At 36.9% G+C, this 7,892-nt stretch overlaps 1 non-coding gene across 1 annotated transcript; it reads right to left on the reverse strand.

Annotated features, from left to right (window-relative positions):
• Positions 1–5,833: 5,833 nt before the first annotated feature.
• On the reverse strand, positions 5,834–5,940 carry LOC127132999 (small nucleolar RNA R71). Its single transcript, XR_007807000.1, has one exon. It is a non-coding gene; the product is annotated as a small nucleolar RNA R71 (small nucleolar RNA).
• Between the last annotated feature and the right edge of the window lie 1,952 nt (positions 5,941–7,892).

A 7,892-nucleotide genomic window follows, 5' to 3' on the forward strand; every position in this document is an offset into this window, starting at 1 on the left:
TAGAACACAATCCAATTTGCATCTCAAAAGGTGAGCAACTCAACCATTAATGCTAAATGTCCAAACCTGAAACACAAGTCAAGGTTAGTTCATGTACAAAACACTAGTACAAAGACTGGGTCCAAAACCAAACCAAATGATCAAAACAGAAGTCAATATTTCACATATTGCACATTCAAACAATCAACAAAATGTCCTCAAAAGGACCAATATCAATTCACAAGGCAAGTAGCTCAAATGATCCATGTAAAGCAAAGGCAAGCAAATGAGCACAAAATGGACATCCAAATTAGAAAATCCAAATCAAAACAGAAATGCATCTAATGGCTATGAAATTTTTTATGCAAGCTACTCATGTTATGAACATACAATCTGCCAAAAATCAAATCCAGAAGAGTTCAAATGATAGATGAATAAAAATGCACAAATGCAAGGTCCAAAATGTGACACAAATTGTCACATACATCTTCATGTGTCAAAAGCAATGAATACAAATGAGAAAAAATTCAAACCAGTGCTCAAAAATTCATATCACATGTGAAGATCAAGCATACAAAAATTCAGATCAATTGGATCAACACATAGCATTTCACAAGCATTAATCATAACATGTCAAATTAACACAAGGTTCAATCAAAAATCCACAATTAAAAATCCTGCAAACAACAAATCATGAAAATAATATCAAAAAAAACTAGACACTAAAACAAAGCTATGAAAAAAAATTGGAGTTAATTTGGAGCATTTTTCAATTTTTTATGATTTTTTAAAGATGAACAAAATAATGGAATATGCATAGAAAATATGAAGGGAAAAGAAATGTTTGAATTAAACTCAGAATATTCACAAGCGCACAATCAGGCGCGAAATCCACATCAACGTCTCAAATTCAAACAGGCAAAACGCACAGCATCACTTAACACAGTCAGCGTGCCACTCAGCCAGTCAAAGCACACGCAAGCAGAGTCAAACGAACACGGTCCAATTAAACACACACGTAAACGCACATTCAGCAGCCACATCATCTAAATGAAACGATGCGTTTCATTTATGTGTTGGCAACATACATCAGCGAGTCAAAGCTCGCGTGGCCTGGTCAAAACAAGCTCAGCCAATGGATTGGACACGCAAGGCGAAACGTGGATCACACATGGCAGAAACCCTAGGACATGAACCAGACGCCGGAGCTGTAGCTCCGGTCGTCTTCCCCGACGACATTCCGGTAAAGCTTACAACAAAATTTCCAGAAATGAACGAATCTTATACCAATCGAAAGCTCTTCTCATGCACATCTCAAATATCATGTTCAATTCATCTAAATCATCATGTATCGCTCGGATCGAGCAAAAACATTTATGACATCAAAACTGAAAGTTCACATAACATGCTCAATATTCATCCATTTTCGAATCTAATCATATCAGCATACTCCACAAAGCAAGATCTACACGATTATACCAAGAAAATAGCAAAAGGAGAGGATCGATTTGAAGTCACCTTGAACTTGAAGCTTCTGAATTCATGTGATCAAGCTCTCCAAAGCTCCAGATCTACTCCTCTATGCTTCTGTTAAAGCTTTGTGCAAGAATTATCAGTTGAAACCACCTAGATCCACTTCAATTTCATAAATCCATTTCCATGAAAGTGCACTCGATATGCTTGAAATCCAGCTCAATTGATCAATCCAGATGATGATTCTTGCTCAGAATTACACCAGGAGCAAGAATATGCAAAGACATTGAGGAATTATGTGAAGAAAAATGAGTTTCGAAGAGAGAGAAAAATGGAGGGAATTTGGAAATTTTGATCTGAAATTCTGTTATGAGCAATTGAGATTAGGGTTTGGTATTTATATGGTGTGCTAATGACACTGAAATCCCAATTAGGCTTGTGCTAAGCACGATTAGGGAAAATTCAAGTTACTTGCCAAATTGCAAATGGAGCTAGCATGGCCATGTAGCACGTGAGAATCCCATGCAATGACTTGAAAATCACTCAAAATCCTCCAATGGTCAACATGGAATTGGTATTTTGCTTGTACCATAAGCCAATTTTGAATTATTGAATTTCCCTCCAAAATGAACATGAATGAAATAGTGAGCATACAAGCCTCTCTCATGCATGGCAAGGCTTATTTTGAGAAGTATTGGTCATGAGGAGTATTTTGCAAAAAGAATGGACCAAATTGGAGCTTTGTACCAAAAGTTATGTCACTTTGAACTTCCATGCACACCTTGTGATCATTTAGCCATAACTTCTCAACCAATTATCAGATGGACATGAATTAGGACTTTTTGAAAAGGGGAGACAAAGATCTACAATTTTCATGTTCACCAAAAATCCATTTGAAGCTTATTTGATGTTGATAAGTCAAGTTGAATGTGGACCATAAACTTGCCATTTTTGGAAACTTGAAATTACATGTCACTTTCCATTTTTGGAAACTTTTGCCATGACTTCAAAATCTTCAAGATAGATGTTTAGAATGACAAATAGACTTCATTTGAACATGAATGAGGTGTTTCAAATCCATCTCCCCACCTCAAAGCCATCAGTTGACTGCACAGTTGGTTTCTTGGTCTTTAGATGATCATGAAATGTATGACTGAATTTGAGCTTTTATCTCTTGATGAAATGGCTTCAAAATGAAACCCTGGCCCATGTAAGCTCTTTGTAATGATCATGTGGTCCTTATACGAAGGAAAATACCTCCATCTCTTGCACAAAGGATGCTCTTGAAGTGCTTGACCTGTGATTGCTTGAGCTACAAAACAAAATGTTAATGACATATTTTTGTTCTTTTGGTTAGTGGATAAAACAAGAAAAGCAATGATATACAATACAAGCATGCCTGGTGATCTCAAACCACTCACAAGGAGGTCCCACCCAAAGGGAAAGGAAACCAAGATGCTCAATGATCCTTGAGGCTATGCAATGCAATGCTATGATGCCATGAGGGATCTTAGGGACAAAATTGGGGTCTTACAGTATGCACCGAAAAATTAAAAATGTTCCCTTAAGTTGATCCTTACGAAATAGCTGATTAGTGATAGAAACAATTTCCTCTTATGACGATTGAAAGCTTTAGTGCATAATTGGATGAACGGTCAAGACCATTGAACAAAGAACAAGACCTCTATTTAGTCCACACAAACAAAGGGCCTTCAATCTCAGTGCTAAGTGCTACATATGAAGATCTTGAGAGAGAGAGAGAGAGAGAGAGAGAGAGTACAACTTCAGTTCAAAACTTATTTTTATCAAGTGTGTTAGCTTCTACATAAATGTTCTATTTATAGAACCATTTATGTGGGTTGCAAGTTGAAAAAGCTCACTTACGTGCATCGTACCTTATGGTGTATTGTATTTCATTTAAGTGCAACGTATCTTACTATACTCTATATTCCACTTAAGTGCATTATGATAACATGAAACTATATCACTTTTTTAGACTTGATTTAATTAAATTATATCGTTAATTGATTCAATTTATTTCATATTATTCGATATTACTCGGTATTTTCTTATTATTTATTTCAGGTATCATTATTTAAAGCACGTGTGAAAAAGAAAGAAAAGGGATGCAAAAAGAAGATTTTCTAAGAAAAGCAGCAAGCTGAAGCACCAAAGCCCAGCCCACGCTTGGAACAAAAAAAAGATTGTTGTCATGACCGCAACAAGCACGTGCCGATCGCCACGTCCTAAAACCTAGTGTTACGACCGTAACACATAGTGTGACGGACGTCACACATTCCATCCTATATTTTAGGCTTTACGTGCGTAACGGAGTGGACGGTTTCCCCTAAATTCTCTCATGCACTCGTAGACATTTTGAACACACTAAAGACCCATTCTAGGAAACGGTTATTTTTGGGAGGTGAATATAAATAAACCTCATAAAAGCCAATGGAAGCTCTCTCTTCTCCGTACAATTTTTCCAGCATTATTTTTCCAGCATTCTAATTTTTCAAGCAATTTATTTCTTCTTTTCTTTTCTAGTTTAATTTCCGAAGCATACAATTTATTTTCTCACGATAGTTTCTACACCGGAAATTATTGTGTAATTTTTAATGGATCTAACCTTACGTTAGATCATAGTATTTTATTTCCTTGTTTTTACTTTCCTATCTGATCGAGAATTGTGAAGAACAAATCCAACCGACTTGAGGTGGAGTGTTCGAGCACCGAAGCGTAGGAGATAGAACCACAGATTTCTAGTATTTTTCCAGGTTCATTAATTAATTGATTTATAGTTTTAATTTACATATGCTTTGTTCCGCTGTTTATATATATTTTTTGTTTGATATGGCCGTATTTATGCATGATTATTGTTTATGCATGTTTATCATGTCTGGCTAATTAATTTAGATATCGGTATGTAAAGTAAGCGGAATAAAGGTATCCAAATTGAGTTGGTTTAAATTTATTTCAGAATATAGTCACTCTTTTTCTGGTCTCAATTTACAAAGTTAATACCAAGGTTTTTGTACGAGAGTAAAAGACATAAAGAAGTTAAAATCAATAGAACGACGGTTTGAGCTTTTAACTGGACAGTGTAAATTGAACATTAACTTTAAATCAGGGTGAAAGAAATTTTTAAGGTTAATTAAATTCTAATCATTTTCAAAAATTATTTTTAAAAGTTAAATGTGAGGACGAGAGTTAAGCATTTAAGTTTAATCATATAATCTAAGTCAACAGAGCGAGAGTTTGAGATGAGGGCGTTTAAACGGTTAGTATTTTCTCAAAAGGAGTTTCCATAGATTCTATTATTTTCAAAAGTGATTTTAGATTTAACGAAATAGTGAGAGCGTACGTTAAAATATAAAGTCATAGTCTAATTCAACAGAGCGAGAGTTTGAGGAAAAGACTTTTAATTAATAGTGTCTACTGAAAAGACTTATTTTAAAATTAAGAAAAAGACCAACGAAGATTTGATTCCCCAATTACGATGAACTACATACTGATATCCATATTATTTGATATTTTAGCTAGATCCAAATTTAGTTGTACTTTTCCCCCTAATCATTAAAGTATCAAACGCATTAGCTTCATGCAGTAACCCTAGAAAAACGGTAGATCGATTCATTAAGTCCCTGTGGGATCGATATCTTTTAAAACTACGCGATTAGACTGTGCACTTGCAGTTAGTACCCCGATAGACTGATAAAGTCGCGATCAAGTTTTTGGCGCCGTTGCCGGGGACTTTTATTTAGTCGATATCGTAGCTCTTCTGTTACGCTGTAGAGACTAAGGTAATTTTTATTTTTTTTCCCTTTTTTCGTTGATTTGTATGCCACACACTCGCTCACAAGGCGAGCCGTACTACTTACGAATCAACGACGTCGAACGATATCTCCGATTATTACGACGAATTCGGGAGTATCGTGCCAGAAACAATCTTCCTCCAATCGAAGTTCCTGATCTCAAAAATCTCCTTCCTTTAACGATACTAGCGATGGCCGAACCAGCTCGTGCTCTTCGAGATTACGCTGCTCCATCGCAGGATGAGCTGCATTCGAGTATTGCTCCACCCGCAATCAAAGCGAACAACTTCGAACTTAAACCTTTGCTGTTGCAGGCAGTGCAACAGAATCAATTTTCTAGAAATCCTACCGAGGATCCAAACCTTCATTTATCCGTATTTGTCCAATACGCTGACACTGTTAAAGCTAATGGTGTCACTTCAAAGGCAATTCGACTTCGTCTCTTTCCTTTCTCGTTAAGAGATAAAGCTAGAAGATGGCTTCAGTCTCTTCCTTCCAACTCAGTCACCACATGGAATGAGTTGAAGAAAGTCTTTCTTGCCCGATATTTTCCTCCAAGCAAAACAGCTATGTTGAGAGCCCAGATAAATGGATTTAAGCAAAAAGATAACGAATCTCTTTTCGAAGCATGGGAAAGATACAAGGACATGATGAGACTTTGTCCACATCATGGTTTAGAGGACTGGTTAGTAATTCACACCTTCTACAATGGTCTCTTGTACAACACAAGGTTAACAATAGACGCCGCCGCTGGTGGTGCGCTTATGGATAAACCTTACACCGACGTTTATCAACTTATCGAGAGCATGGCCCAAAATCATTATCAGTGGGGAAGTGACCGAACAGTGGTAGAAAAACCTCAAACAAAAGGTGGCATGTACGAGATAAGTAGCCTTGATCATGTTAGTGCAAAAGTGGATGCTCTTGCCCAGAAAATTAAAAGTTTAAATGTATCACCTCCAGCCACCGTGGTTGCCGTAACTCAAAATTGCGAGGTCTGTGGAATTCAAGGTCACACTCCTACAGATTGTCAACTCCTAACAGGAATTCAAACAGATCAGGTGAACTATGTTCAAGGAAATCCTTACTTGCATACCTATAACTCAAACTGGAAGAACCATCCTAATTTCTCGTATAAAAGTAATAACGCTTTATACGCACCAGGTCAAGCTCCCAGTCAAGCTCCAGTTGTACCACCTAGATATCAAAAGCCGACCCCATCTACACCTAACAATAACGTTCCTAGGAAATCCAACTTGGAAATCATGATGGAGAACTTCATAGCTTCTCAACAGCAAACCAATAAAGAATTCTTAAACCAGAATGTACACACTAGCGAACAGATTAAACAACTAGCAAGTAAAGTAGATGCCCTGGCTACCCATAACAAAATGCTTGAAACACAAATCTCGCAAGTAGCTCAACAATAAGCATCTACTACTGCCCCAACTGGTACATTTCCTGGACAGCCACAACCTAATCCAAAAGGCCACGCTCATGCAATTATATTACGAAGTGGTACAGAGGTAGAAGGACCATCTGACCCAAGGATTGAGAACCAAAACTCTAAAAAGTCAACTGAGGAAGAAGGTAAACCCAAAGAAAAGGAAGAGTGTAATAAGGAAACCGTAGAAAAAAAAGAACCTTATGTACCTCCACCACCTTACAAACCACCCATCCCTTATCCTCAAAGGCTAATTAAAACCAAAAACGCGGACCAATTTAAAAAAATTGTTGACCTACTGAAACAATTAAACGTCACAATTCCTTTTATAGAAGCTATTACACAAATGCCCTCATATGCTAAGTTCTTAAAAGAAATTTTATCTAATAAAAGGAAACTTGAAGATAACGAAACCGTTACACTCACTGCTGAGTGTAGCGCAATAATCCAAAATATGCCTCCTAAACTTAAAGATCCTGGTAGTTTTTCTATACCCTGTCATATAGGAAAATTTGTCATAGACAAAGCTTTATGCGATTTAGGAGTCGGTATCAGTGTTATGCCCTTGTCCATATGCAAGAAACTTGAAATGGGAGAATTAAAACCAACTAAAATGTCTGTGCAATTAGCAGATCGTTCCGTTAGATATCCCGTAGGAATTCTTGAAAACGTTCCCGTGCACATAGGTCAATTCTACATTCCCACCGATTTTTATAATTATGGACATAAGAGAAGATGAAGTTACCCCCATTATATTGGGAAGACCCTTCTTAGCAACTGCCGGTGCTATCATAGACGTAAAACGAGGACGACTCACTTTCGAAGTAGGAGAAGAGAAAATTGAGTTTATTCTTTCCCAATTTTTGAAAGCACCTACAATAGAAGACACATGTTACTTCATGGATATCATCGATGAATGCATAAAAGAAACAGAATTCGAAAATGACGATTTGTCCGACTATCGTGTAGAAGACAGACTGAACCAATGTTTAGTAATAATATCAGATCCTACGCAATGCCTTAAGAAACCAACCCTCGACCTGAAAACACTTCCCAAAAATCTGAGATATGAATTCCTAGACTTAGAACTTGAACGACCAGTAATAGTCAATGTAGACCTAGGAAAACTTGAAACCGAAAAACTCCTACATATCTTAAGAAAATATCCAACCGCACTAGGATAC

This window comes from Lathyrus oleraceus, chromosome 3 (assembly GCF_024323335.1).
Source record: "Lathyrus oleraceus cultivar Zhongwan6 chromosome 3, CAAS_Psat_ZW6_1.0, whole genome shotgun sequence".
NCBI lineage: Eukaryota > Viridiplantae > Streptophyta > Magnoliopsida > Fabales > Fabaceae > Lathyrus > Lathyrus oleraceus.